Raw genomic sequence first — 13,213 nt, forward strand, 5'->3', positions numbered from 1 at the left:
CCCTCCCCCGCTCCGAGGTCGCGGGCTGCTGCGGCTGAAGGTGGCCAATGGGCACCCCTCCCCCGCTGGCGCCCCTCCTCTCCTGCCCCCCCGAAGCCCCTCCCCCCAGGGTGTCCTTGCCCTGTTTCTCCCTCCACGTTCCCCCTGCCACCTCGCTCCTGCCCGTGTGTGGCCAGAATGCCGTCTAGATACTGAGCCCCACATCTGGCCCGTGGACCCCCAGACCTGTGCCCCTCTCACTCAAACCGGCTCTCCCTGTGTGGCCCCCACCCCTGAGCTCCGCCCCCCAGAACCTGGGTGTTCCCTGGGCCCCCTTTCCCAGGCCTCCACCCAGCCCCACAGCCACCCTGAGTCCCCCTGTCAGGCCTCTGGGGAGGGCGGAGTGGAGCGAGTTGGTGTCTCTCAGCAGCCCTCAGGCCCGAGGGTCCTCGGGCTCACGACGCAGATTTCACTTGAAAAGACGCCTGTTTCTCAGGACCCGGCCACTGCTGAGCCTGTCGGAGTCGCTTCTGTCTGCTGAGTGAGTTCCCGGTGCGGACCAGCTGCCTGATCCTGGAGCGGCGTCCGTGGCTCCAGGTCTCTCTGTGGACTACGCCGAGTGGCATGGGCCCCTCCAGCCGTGGACGCGCGGCCAGGAGCTCTGCCCAGCAGACCTGACGTCCAGCGCTGGAGCCTCTGGTCTAGGGGGTTACGGTGCCTTCGGGAGACCGAGGGTGCCTCGCTCCACCCAGAGCTCCATCCAGCTTCTCTCCAGGCCGTTTCTGCCCGTCCCTCATCCTCCGCAGTGACAGGCAGCAGCCACCCGGGCCCCCTTTATTAACACCTGCCCCCAGACAGGCCGCCCGCCCGCCCAGCGCCCCACGAGGACGAGGCCGTGTGGTGAGCTCAGCCTCGCTGACATTCCGAAGTGCTGGTCAGTCGGTGGTGGGGGTTGGCGGTGCTCGCCGTGGGGCGGCCGCCCCTGGCTCTGGGGGTCAGACAGGCGCCCCGCTCGCCTGGAGCCGGAGACCTGGGGGGCGGGAAGGGTGGGCGAGGGGTCACCGCTTCTGGCTGACCCCAGGAGCCGCAGTAGGGGCGGCAGATGGACAGACGCGGGGCTGGGCCAGGGGCCAGCGTGGGGCACAGCAACACCCTCTGTGTCGGGGCCTCGCCGTCCCACCGGATGACGCGGGCGGAGCTGCCGGTCCCGACGTCTGCCCCAGCTTCTCCTCTGCGATGCTGTGAGAACCGGGCCTCAGGGACCTGTCGTGTCAATACGGCGCGAGGGCGGAGCTGCTGTCCGGTGACCGCCGCTGTCCACCCGCCCACGCGTTCGTTCACTCACTCACTCGCTGGAGCTGGCCCGGGTGGTCCTTGTCCTGGGGCCACCTCCGTGCGCGGCCCACCCGTCCACTCAGCGTCTCCCCTTCTCGTCCGTTCGCTGTTCCGCGAACCCCAACCTGCCTCTGCTGTTTCCTCGACCCCGAGCACCCCGGTACGTGTCCAGCCGTCTGCTGTCCATCTTCCTTGTCCCCACCTGTCTCTTCAGCCATTCGACCATCCACCGCCCACTCGCCCACCCATCCAGTGGTAATTAGAGCTACTGGCCGCTGGGCTCAGGGCTGGGGGCCCGGCTCAGACACGAGGCAGACGTGGGGCCCCTCGGCCTGCAGGAGAAGCATCAGTGGGAAGGATGCTTGTGGGGTCTGTGCGGATCTGAGTGTTCAGGCCACTTGGGTCTCGAGGGAGCAGGAGCTGGCCTCGGCCGGCTGGCAAGCAGGGTGGGGGGCTGCAGGGGGCACAGCTTCCCCACTGGGCAGCGACTCTGGCTTCCTGTGTCATTGGTTGAGGTGGCATTTGAGAGGGTGGGTCCTGGCCCACAGCCCACGCCCCTGCTTCCCAGCCCATGGGACAGGAGAGTTTGGAGGGGTCCTAGGAACTGGGAATCAGGCCAGAGGGGAGGGCTGTGCCCAAGGCACCCTGTGAACCAGGCCCCTGGACCACCCTCCGTCTCCAAGGCCAGCGGCTGGCTGCCACTTCCCATTCAGAGAGGGGGTCCCTGATCCCCAGTGGGGCCTGACATGCTGGCTGTGCCCGGGCTCCCGCGAGGCCTCCAGGCTGCAATGTGGTGTCTGCCTTCCCTGCACTGAGGCCGGACCCGGAGGTGGCTGAGTTGTCTGAAGAGCAGGAAACGGTGTGGACAGACCGGGGCCTGACTCAGCCGCCGGGCGCGTGACCTCGGGCAGGTCCCGCCACCTCCCTGAGCCTCGGACTCCTCGTCTGTCAAGCGGGGGTGGCAATGCTGACCACATGTGCATGTAGCCCCAGCATGGAGCCGGCAGCATGGGTGAGTGTTGGGGGGATGTGGAAGGCGGGGTCCTGAGCCGAGGGGCAGGAAGCTTGGGGACGAGCCTCGAGGCTCGGTGAGCTGCTCCGGGGCCTCAGGAGCGCCCCCTCCTCCCAGGACCTGCAGGACTGAAGCCAGAGGTCTCTGCAGATGGCGGGGCCGCCGGCGTGTGTGCACACGAGCCCGTGGACACGAACGAGCCGAGCGTCTGGGTTGAGCACGTCGGGTCCAGGGGGGCTTTCGGTAACGGGGAGCTGGCACTGGCCACTGGGTCCCCACAGAGCACAGAGCCACCAGGCCTCAGCTCTGCTCCCTGCGAGGACGCTGAGCTTCCAAGCAGAGGTGGCATGCCTGGCAGGGTCCCAGGCCTGGCAGGGGGCCGAGCCTCTGTCCCCCTGAGGTGTCCGCCATGGGCTGGGCCGGCCAGTCAGGGGTGCAGGGCGGTCAAGAGGATGTGGCCTGAGAGCCTGGCCAGGCATGGGCTCCGAGAGTCGCTAACGCAAGGCGCTGAGGAAGCGTCGCGGGGACCTGGTGCCATTGATCTCGGGGGTGACTCGTGGGGAAGCCGACACGTGACGACGCCCTGAATCCTGCTGGCGGCGTTACACACGTGTCGCAGACAGACGTGTTCCCAAATTATCTCTTAGGATCACCAGCGACTCCGCGGGTGGGGACATCCGTGCCCGAGCCCAGCCGCTGTTGTGGCGGCAGACGTGACATCAATTATTGACGCGCCGGCCACCCCCAGTTAAATCCACAATCCGGCCGCTCTGCAGATCTCGATTCCGACCCGAGCTGATGCTGCCCCTAACGTTATTATAATGAGGGATGAAAGCTGAATCGCCTTCGCCGAGACTCAATCATTCTTCCGTGCGTCTCCTCATCGATCTTTCTTTCCCCAGGTTTTACCATAAATTATTCTATTCAATTAAGTAAACTCACACATAATGGCATTTTGCAAACTGAATAATTTATCGACTGTGTTTGGCAAAAGGCTGGTTTGGGGTGGGCTGGGGAAGGGAGGGGCTTGGTCCCGGCTGGTGGAGGCTGGTCTGGGCTGGGGCTCGGGGACGGTGAGGGGGCAGGGCCTGGGCTGGGGCCCCCGCAGCCAGGCTGAGGAGCTGAGGGTTGTCACCCTGCCCGGCCTCAGCCTTTCTGCTCAGCACGCGTCCGCATCAGCGTGCTGAGCTGCGTGACGCTTCCCAGACTGGGCAGCTCGGACACAGACCTCACGTTCTCAAGGTCCCGGAGGCTGGAAGCCGAGACTGAGGTGTGCTCAAGGCTGCTCTCCGGAGGCCTTGCACCTTGGCCTTTAGACCGGCCGCCTTTCCGCCACGCCATCGAATGGCCTTCCATCTGCGCATGGCCCTGGGTGTCTCTGTGTCCAGTCTCTTCTTACAGGGTCACCAGTGAGACTAGATTAGGACACAATTTAAAGGGCTCATTTTAACCCAGTCACCTCTTTGAAGGCCTGTCCCCAATACAGTCACATTCTGAGGGCCTGGGGGTCAGAGCTTCAATGTGTGACCATGGGGTCACAGTTCAGCCCCTAGCAGCCTCCTCGTGGCCAGCTCGGCCCTTTGGCGTCAGACTTCTGCGGGCCCCTCCCAGCCTCCAGCCTCCAGCCTCCTGGCCGCCTCTGACCAGAACACTGTGGGACATCCAGGCTCACCCCCAGGGGCGGGGCTGCCCCCTCCCTGCCCACCCAGGCGTGTCTGTGACTCTAAGGGGCGTGGGGCCCGGTGACAGAGACTTCTTATCTCCGACCAGACACGGAAGCCCCAGCGCAGAGCCCTGGCCGTTGACTGGGGGGACGCCTGCATCTGGAGCGTGGGCTCGGGGACGCCGAGGGCAGGCAGACGGCTGTGCTCCAGACGCCCGGCCCTTTGCTGTTAACTCTGCCGCTACGTGGACAGCAGCCCACAGCGACGGGGTCGCCTTCCTGTGTCCCCGATGAAGAGGTGGTGCGGGGACCAGGCTCCTGCCTCCTTCTGGGTGTTTGCTGGGGACACAGATACTTTGAGGAAGTGTTTATTTTAGGTGTGAAAAGGCCACCTGGGTTGGAAGCCTCCTGACTCCTGGATGGCCCCGGTGCGGGGGGTCCCGTCGCCCAACCTGTCCTGGTGATATGGGGAAGGAGGGAGCTGAGTGCCATTCCTGGCTCCGGGGGGAAGACAGGGGGTTCCCCAGCGTGGAGATCTGGGGGACAGGGGGGCGACAGGCTCAGTGAGGACACATCGGACTGGGGGTGGCTGTGGAGCCTCTTGAGGGGACAGATGGCCTGGGGCAGTGGGGCTGGGGGTCAGGGGTCTGAGGGCGGGGAGAGCCTGGCCACAGGCAGGGTGAGTTGAGGGTTCCCTCGAAGCCACAGTGAAAGATTCTAGAATTCTCCGTCTCCTCCCTTTGCAACGTAGGAGGAAGGGGGAGAGGCACCAGGGGCCGGACCGCAGGTGTGTGGTGAGGGCTGGCTGTCGGCCTGGGGGTGCCAGGGCACTGGACGGAGGGGGCTGGCCCTCACGCCACAGGCCCCCCTTCTGGGCACGTGCCAGCCTCCACGTCCCACGGGGCAGCTCCAGCATGCCTAGCTCAGTCCCCAGATGACCCCAGACGGACTTCCAGGGCAAAGGACTAAGGCTTTCATGGCAATCAAGCCCCAGCAGAGCTGTTAAGTGACTTTTACTGGTGGATCAATTGCGTAATGGCTTCCGGGCTGGCTGGTGGCCGGCCCTTTCTTCTCTCCACGCTGCCCCCACCGGGGTCCCCTTGCTTTGTTTGGCTTTGTCGCACCGTGGGAGGGAGACGGGAGGGCGGGGAGGAACCCCGGCAGGGGTGCGACCCAGGCAGTGATTCAGGAGTATCTGCTCGCCAGAAATATCATGAAAGAAAAATGGGTCTTGGACCATCTTTTGGTTTTCCCATTAAATCTTGTCCGTTTCCATTTCACGAAATGGCTTTCTAATCCCATTTGGACGAGCCTGTAAGCCACAGATAAAGACGGGACATTCGCATCGGGGAAGCGAACGGCGTGTGGCGGGCCTCTCCCCTAAAGATGACGTTCGGCTCCTAACGCTCTCGTGCTCCCGGCTCGCCGAGGTTCATGCGGAGGCTCAGATAGTCAGGCCAGGCGGCCTTCCCTTCTCACGCTGACAGCGGGGCCGGAGCGCACGAAAGGGGTTTCACACACCGGCGTTGGAGGAGATCACGCGTGCCACGGCGAGGGGGGGCCTGCCTCACTGTGCGGGCTGTCTGGGGTGGGCGATGGCAGAGTGACAGTTCGATCCCTTGCCCTGCTCCCCGTGCCCCCGTTTGTCCTGGCATCGTCGGCTACCGCAGGGGCGGCTTCCTAGGGGAGCACCAACGATGCTGCCTGCGACCCGCCGGGCAAGGCGGGGGGTGCTCGGGGTGCTCAGCGGCTGGCCCCCACCCCCCCGTGGAGACCCTTGAGGAGGGGGATGCCTACAGGTCGCATGGGTCAGGTCGGGGGGCGGGGCTGACCCTGGGTGTCCATCCAGGGCTCTGTCCGTTGTGCACCCTGGGACCGCGGTCTGTCCAGTGGGGAATGCGAGCTGTGTGCATGTGCACATTCGTGCATTTGAGTGTGCACATGCCTCTGTATATAGCCGCGCACACGTGTGTTCATGTGTGTACACAGGTGCATATGCAAGTGTGCGTGTGTGAACACTCATGTATATGTCTGTATCTATGTGTGCACATGCACACCAGTGTGTGCATGCATACGTGTACCTGCGCACACATTGTATGTGAGCATGCATGTGCCCGCGTGTGCTCGTGAGCACACATGCCTGTTTATGTGCAACGTGTGCATGTGCACACACGTACACGTGTGCCTATGCACACACATATACCTCGCATGTGTCCGTGTGTGCATGTATGCATATGGGTACCTGTGTGCACATACATGCGTATTTGAGTCTGCGCACACATATGCAGATGTGCGCCCGTTTGTGCACATGCACGTGTATGCGAGTGTGTGCATGTGTGTACCTGTGTGCGTGCCAGGAAGGCTCTGCTCCCGGTCCACCCGCCTGGGTGGGCCTTTCCAGGGGCTGCAGTGTCACTGTCAGGAGCGGAGTGTGTCCCCTCAGCATCATATTGGAGGCTCGTGTGTCCCAGGCAACTCCCTCTAGTGGGGCAGCAGTGACTCCAGGAGAGACACTCAGCGGGTGATGGCGGGGAGGTGCATGACGGGCTTGGGTGACCTTTGGGGGACTGACTTCGGCTGCTGTCCCACACCCTGGAAGTTTCTTAGGTGACCCCTGAACCGCAGGAACAGAGCAGCCGCCCCGGCCTGCCCCGTCCTCCGCCTTCCCTCCGTCCATGTCCACAGCCCGCAGGGGACGGTGTGCACGGCGAGCTCCGTTGTGACTGAGGGGTCGCCATAGAAACCCGACAAGGTCTAATTAGGCACAAATAAGTGCTTCCCAAACGCGTTTTAATTACAGCTCTGCCAACGTGAACGTCACACCGAGGATTCGGTCTCTGCGTGAGCTGGGTCAGCGCCCCCTCCCAGCAGTCGATGTGTCCCTGTCACTGCTTGGTACCAGGACTGGCCGGACCACAGAGGTGCTCAGGGTCCCCGTCCCGCCCATGGGCAGCGGTGCTGGGGGCTTGGGGGCAGTGACGGGCCCTGGGGCAGGTAGAGTGGAGTCCAGGAGGCAGGGTTTGGGGGGCGGGTGGGCTGGGAGCCGATGTCGGGGTCTGTTGGCACGTGGAGTCGTGGGCAGGAGGGTGCTAGGCAGGGCACATCAGGACATGCCAGGGCCACGTGGCCTGGGAGTCCCTGTGGGGCGTGTTAGGCCGCCTGGTCAGAGCCTGGCGCCCGGCCAGCTGCACTGGGAGCCGGGTGGGGCCTTGAGCTGCAGGGTCTGTGCACCCTCCAGCTGCTGGTTTCCTTCCAGCCTCGGGGACTATAGGGTGTCACTTGAGGAACTGACGCCTCCCCCACCCCAGGTCACACCCAGGGTCCCTTCCCTGCCGAGGATGTGCACCTCCCCCCAGGCCTGTGGGTGGCTCCTCCCTCGGCCACCCCGCCCAGCCCCAGACTGGGCCACCACTCAGACGCAGGGGCTGGGGTCCCTGGGAGACGCTTAGGGTGCAGCACGTCCGCAGAAAGAAGACCTGGGGGTTGAGGCAGGTTTATTGTGGAGAAGTCGCTCCGAAACTGTCGTCAGCTTGGAAATAGCCTTTTAGCTCATAAATCCTATGGCTCCACCTCGAAGACACGCTGGCTCATCGTGCAGGAGGGCCCCGTGACAGACTGCGGGCGGTGGGCGGTGGGTCGCGTGGATGCTGTGGCCGGCGCTCAGGGGGCAATGAGGCTGGGGCCACAGGGGCTCTGCTGCCCCCCCGCCCCCCGCTCCTGCCACAAGAGCCAGTGGCCAAGCAGGCCTCAGTCCCGCTCCGGAGAAGCCGAACTCGGCCAAAGCCCGAAGGACGTGTCCGCGGCTTCCTCCGGGCTTCAGGTGAGAACCGGGTGCGGCCAGCTCGGTGACCCCCTGCAGGGACGCGGCGCACGGCTGGCGTCTGACCGAGACGGGGCTTTAAGGGGCCACGTGTGTGCTGACCTGCGACGCAGCAGCAGAAACTAACATGCCACCTGTGCGGGATTTCTGGGCAACACGCCTCGAGTCAGCTTCCTGGCTGCAGTGACCTGCCACCACGCCCAGGGACTTGGACACAGAATGGTCCCTTGCCCCCTCCTGGGGTGAGCCTGAGCTCCGCGTGCCTGGGCTGAAACCGGGGGTGGCAGGGCCGCGTCCCTGGAGGCTCCACGGGAGGGCACTTCCTGCAGCGTCCGGCTCTGGGGGCTGCCATGTCCCTGGGCTCACGGGTGCGGGTTGCGGCCTCTGTGCTGCCCACATACCTGCTTCCTGGGGTACAGTCACCCGCCACCTCCCAGGACCAAGCACACACGACAGCATTTGGGGCCCTCGGAACACCCCAGCCAGCCCCCCAGTGTGAGGACCCTCAACTTAATCACACCTGCAAAGGCCCTTCTGCCAAATGCTGCCACGTGCATAATTTCCGGGGTGGGGACAGCACACCTTGGGTGCCAGCATTCTGCCTTCAAGGCGGCGGCTTTTCCGACCCACTTTCCAGGAGAAGAGTGAAATCGTATTTCTGGCTCTCAGCTAACATATCCGAGTCTCGGAAGTCTTCCTGGTTGTGACTTTCCAGCACATTCCTCCGTGAGCGTGACTGGAGGGTGAGCCTTCCCGCCCACTGGAGCTGAAGGCTTCGGTCAGGCTGTACCCAGGGGCCCCTTTTTCCCATGGGAGGGCGTTGTCAGTGCTATTGTGAGTTAATCATTTCTAGGTAGGACCTGTGAAGGGGACAAAGCCTGGGAGCACAGCGGGGGGCGTGGGGTGGGTGGGGGGCTAATGGAAAGACAGCCTTTCACACTCCCGTGCCGCGCTGCCTCTTGACACCTCGGAATGAGCTGCAGCCAGCAGCTGCTGGCCAGACCTGCAGGCAGCTGACCCCAGTGTGGGGACCAGGGGAAGGGGAGCAAATCTGGGCTGCACACAGCACCCCTGTTACTGTCCTGGGGTGCGGCTCAGGGGCCACTTTCTCCTGGTTCCTCCACAGCCCCAGCTGCTCCTCGGAAGGCACCCCGCCCCCGCCAACCAGGGCTGGGGCCGGAGGGACGAGAGGCTGACAGGAAAGGGCTGGCTGGGTTTTAGGGCCTCGCGGGTCAGTAATGACTCGCGAGAGGTACTGCCATCAGCTGGGGGCCCCAGGCCACAGGCTGGGAGGGTGCAGGGGACCCGAGCTGGCCCTCCCAGGTGTGCTGAGGGCCGGCAGTGCCACCCGCCACCGGGCCTTGTCACTCTGGCCACTGAGCCTCGAGCCGGCAAAGGGCTCTCTGCAGAGTGGGTCCCCTGCCCCACGGGTGCACGGGGCACGAACCTCCACTGCGAGCACCACACTCACCAGCTGGGTCCCCAGCTGTGTGACGTGGCCAGCAGGCGGGAGGCGCACGCAGCCCCGGATGGAGGGGCCGGTCCTCCTTCCCAGAGGACACCATTTCCCATCGAAATCTCTCCAGAATGAAGGATGGACCCGCGTTTCTTTAGCGGAAGGCACTGCACCTCGGGGGGCCCAGCAGATGCGGGGGTGCAAACAGGCCCGTCTCAGCCGAGTGAGGAAATGGGGTGACGGTCCGGGTATAGGCTGCAGGGCTTCGTGTGGGTGAGATGGCGCAGGCATGGAGGTGCCACCTTGAGGCAATGCCGCTGGGCCGTTGGAATGTTCCGGAAGCACGCCCCTTCCCTGGGAAGGGCGGGAAGTGTCTGGGAAGCTGCACCTGGCAGCTCCCAGCCATTCCGTCTCGTCTGGAAGGCTGTGCCTTTCCAGTCCGAAGGGAGGAGCGCTGATTCCCCCTGGGGAATTCGAGCATTGCTGCTCTTCAAAGCAGACAGATAATTCAGTTCTTTGAGATTTTTTATTTTTTTGCCAAAGGGGATTTTCGAGAATATGTATGTTGCCACTAATTTTTAGACATTTACTATGCAAATTGTTTTAAGGTTAAAAAAAGGTCAAATGCTTCTATTAGAAAAATAATAAGAGGCGTGTCGGCCGCAGAGCGGAACCTGGCCCAGGTGTGTGGGAGTCTCTCCAGGACTGGGGGTGGCCGGGGCAGCAGCGCCGTCCTCCCGCCGAAGAGCAGACGCTGGACAGCTGGACAGTCTGCTCCGGTCCCTGCCCGCCCCGCCCTTCCCGTGGGGCCTGGACCCCGCGCCGGCTGGCCCGCAGGCCCCGTCTGTGGCTGGCTGGTCCGCAGGCCCCGTCTGTGGCTGGCACGGGTCACTGGACTCTCCTGGGGCCCTCGTTATCTCAGCCCTGCCCGGGAAGGTCAATACAGAATTTGCATAGTGCTGTCCCCTCTCGGCGTCCATCAATATTTAATGACAGGCCACGGGATGCTATCGGTGGCAAATCCTTCTAATGTGACAGCAACAGAGGTTTCTGCAGGTGCCCAAGCTCCCAGGTCACCTCCTCGCTGTGGCCACGGTGGCCGGCGATTGGCCTGGAGCCCGGGCAGTGGGGAGCGTGGCGATGAATTCTAACAAAGCCCCCGGCTGGCCGCTGTGCGGTTAGGGGGTTGCCAACGTCGGGGGCCGCAGGGCTGGGAGGCCGAGCGCGGACGGGAGAGGGGCTCCTCCCGGTGGGGGGGGGCAGGTGTGGGCAGGGCTGTCCCGCGGACGGCAGCAGGTCACCTCTTGGACTCAGCAGGAAGGAGCGTTTGTTTTTGGTCCAGCAGCTGCCCAGAAACACCCACCCCCCACACAGACAGACAGACAGACACGCCAGGGCCCTCGCATGCAGGGTTGCTCGGCAGGTGTCACTGAATGGGGACCACCCTGCCACCACCCCTGCACAGCTAGAACACAGGCGGCTGCTCCTCCCGGTCGGCTTGGAAGGCCCAGCCTCTGGGGCAGCAGCTCATCCCACAGCGTCCGGGAGCCGGCGAGCCCAAGCTGGCTGGAGATCGGGCGCTGTCGTGCGTCAGGCAGCACGGTGACAGCTCCCCGCCTCGCCCTGGATAAGTGGGGTGACAAGGCAGGTGGGCAGGAGGGAGTTCATTTGTGGCCGTCTCTGGATCTGGGTTCTGGGTTCGTAAATAAATAACGGCTCCTGGCAGGCTGGTGACATGTCAGTCCCTGTGCCCCCTGCTTGCGTAGCGGCTGGAGGGCCCAGGGTTGGGGGTTGGGTCCTCTGATATACGGGATCGTTCCAGCTGGGACGTATGGCCCTCTGGAGGGCGGGGGCCCCGCTGACTCAGCCCCACGGGGTGCTGGCTTTGGGGCCAGGCGGGCTGAGCAGGCCTGGGCTGCCCCTCTGATGGGGGGTGAGAGGACCCGGGCACATTCCCTCACAGACGGCCCCGAGGCCTCCGGGGGCCCTCTCCGGGCAGCTGCTTCTTCTTCCAGGACACGGGAGGACCCCGGGGAAGGCGGCCCAGGCTGATGACATGAAGTCCATTTCACGCTACTCGGCTGAGGCTGCGGGTCCCGTGCGAGGGGCCGACGCTGCTGCCCCTCTGTCCCAGCCCGGCTCCCCACCCACAGGGAGGGCCAGGTGTTTCTGTGGCAAGAACCTTGCTCTGTGGGGTGCTCTGCAGGGGGAGGGTGTCGGCCTGGGAGCTGGCTGCACTTTGAAGCAGGTGCAAGTCCAAGGCCGCAGCGGGGTCACGGCTGCCCTCACTGCCTGCCCCCCACTGTTTCTGTCTGGGGCCGACTTAGAGACCTCAGGCAGCTGGGCCCCTGTGGCACACAGCAGCATATGGGGGCACTTTGTGGGCCAACTCGGAGGATGGGACAGCACGGTGGCCCTGGCCTTGTGGGGGGGACACTCGAGGGGCCGTCTGCAGGCCCTGGGCTGTGGGGCGGCTGCTGCGGGTTTGAATTTGGGAACGGCTGGCAGCGGGAGGCCCGCCCGGGCACCTGGACACTCGGGTCCCTGCTCTGCTGCATCTGCCTCCCCGGAGGTGCGTGGGGCCCCCCCGGAGCTGCCTCCCTGCGCCCTGACGGAAGAGGCACAAACGGTGACATGTGGCCCGATGCCATGTCATCCCTTCCTGCCCGCCCGGGCATAGGGCACCACCGGCGCTCACCGCCCGGCCCCAAGCTCACCTCCGCCCTTGGAGACAGCTGCGCCTGGGAGCGGCTGCCACCGAGGTGTTGGGGGGCTGGGGCCGGGGTCCTGCGGGCAGGTCTTCCTGCTCTGCTCATGCTAACCTTTGAGCACGCTTGGGGACACGCCCCTCCCTGTGCCCTGAGGTGGCACCTCTGAGCGCCTGGGGCCCGGGACCCCCAGCCCTGAGTCCTGGGGCTGGCACCCAGGGGCCCCCACACCTGTCTGCTGGAGCGAGCGTGGGGTGGGGTCCACGTGTGTGCAGCGAGCGCACAGGCCGGCTCACAAGTGGGGTCCCCAAGGCTCTGCGTGGGGTGGGCCGTGGCATGGTTCTCGGGGGTCCAGGGGAAGAGATCGACGTTCTCATTAGACCACACAGGCTTCACGAACGGGCGGCTGCTGCCAGCTGAGGGCCGCGGAGGCAGGAGGGGTCCTCAGCCTACGGTGACCCACACACGACTCTCATCCCCCCCACCCCCGATCTCGCCTCCTGGGACTCCACGGGCGCTGTCCCCACCCAGAGGGGGCCCCGCAGGGGGCTGGACGTCCTCACCTAGCCTCACCTGGGAGGACTTGGGGCCACTTCACAGCTAACCGGACGGTTGACCGGAACACAAGCCTGGGACGCCCCGCGGCCACACCGTGCTGGGGACGGGACCTCTGCCCGGCTCGGCCCTGCTCTGCAGGCTCGTTTTCCATTTCCTTCCCGTGACTCGAGCTAACGGGACTCGGGGTCTGATATCAAACGTCTCCAGTCACGGAGTCCGCCCTCCCCTGGCCCTGGGCCCTCGGGAAAGCTCACGGCGTCTTCGGAGCAGATGTTGCTGGAGGGGTGTCCGGGCCGGCAGGAGGTCGGAGGAGGATGTCAGCCGCATAAGGGGAGACCTTGCTGACTAGTGGGGCGTGTGGCCTGAGGTGACCCCGGAACAGTGAGACGCATGGCTGGGAGCCAGGCAGTCCACAGACACGGCCGCTTCCCGCCGAGCCCTGCTGACCGGCGAGCTGGCTTTCTACCCTCATGTCATGGCCGAGGGGTGCCCTGCCTCAGACCCACCCAGTCATGTCATGACAGCTGGCCTCCGGTCTGGGGTCTCCAGATCGGGCCCAGGTCCTCCAGGGTCCAAGGCCCAGGCTCGGTCCACTGCCTCAGGTAGTCTGGCCGTGCGGCGTTGGCCCTGTGGCCTGGGCAGGGGACAGGGCAGATGTGACCGGCAGTATGCAGACTCCTGG

The 13,213-nt window shown here is 64.9% G+C and overlaps 1 long non-coding RNA gene across 1 annotated transcript; it reads left to right on the forward strand.

The window, feature by feature from the left end:
- Positions 1 to 1,814: 1,814 nt before the first annotated feature.
- Positions 1,815 to 3,279, forward strand: LOC120613950 (uncharacterized). Its single transcript, XR_005655804.1, has 3 exons — positions 1,815 to 2,326; positions 2,444 to 2,569; positions 2,974 to 3,279. It is a non-coding gene; the product is annotated as an uncharacterized LOC120613950 (long non-coding RNA).
- Positions 3,280 to 13,213: the final 9,934 nt, after the last annotated feature.

The sequence above is a fragment of the Pteropus medius genome, unplaced genomic scaffold, assembly GCF_902729225.1.
Source record: "Pteropus medius unplaced genomic scaffold, Ma_sr-lr_union100, whole genome shotgun sequence".
Lineage (NCBI taxonomy): Eukaryota > Metazoa > Chordata > Mammalia > Chiroptera > Pteropodidae > Pteropus > Pteropus medius.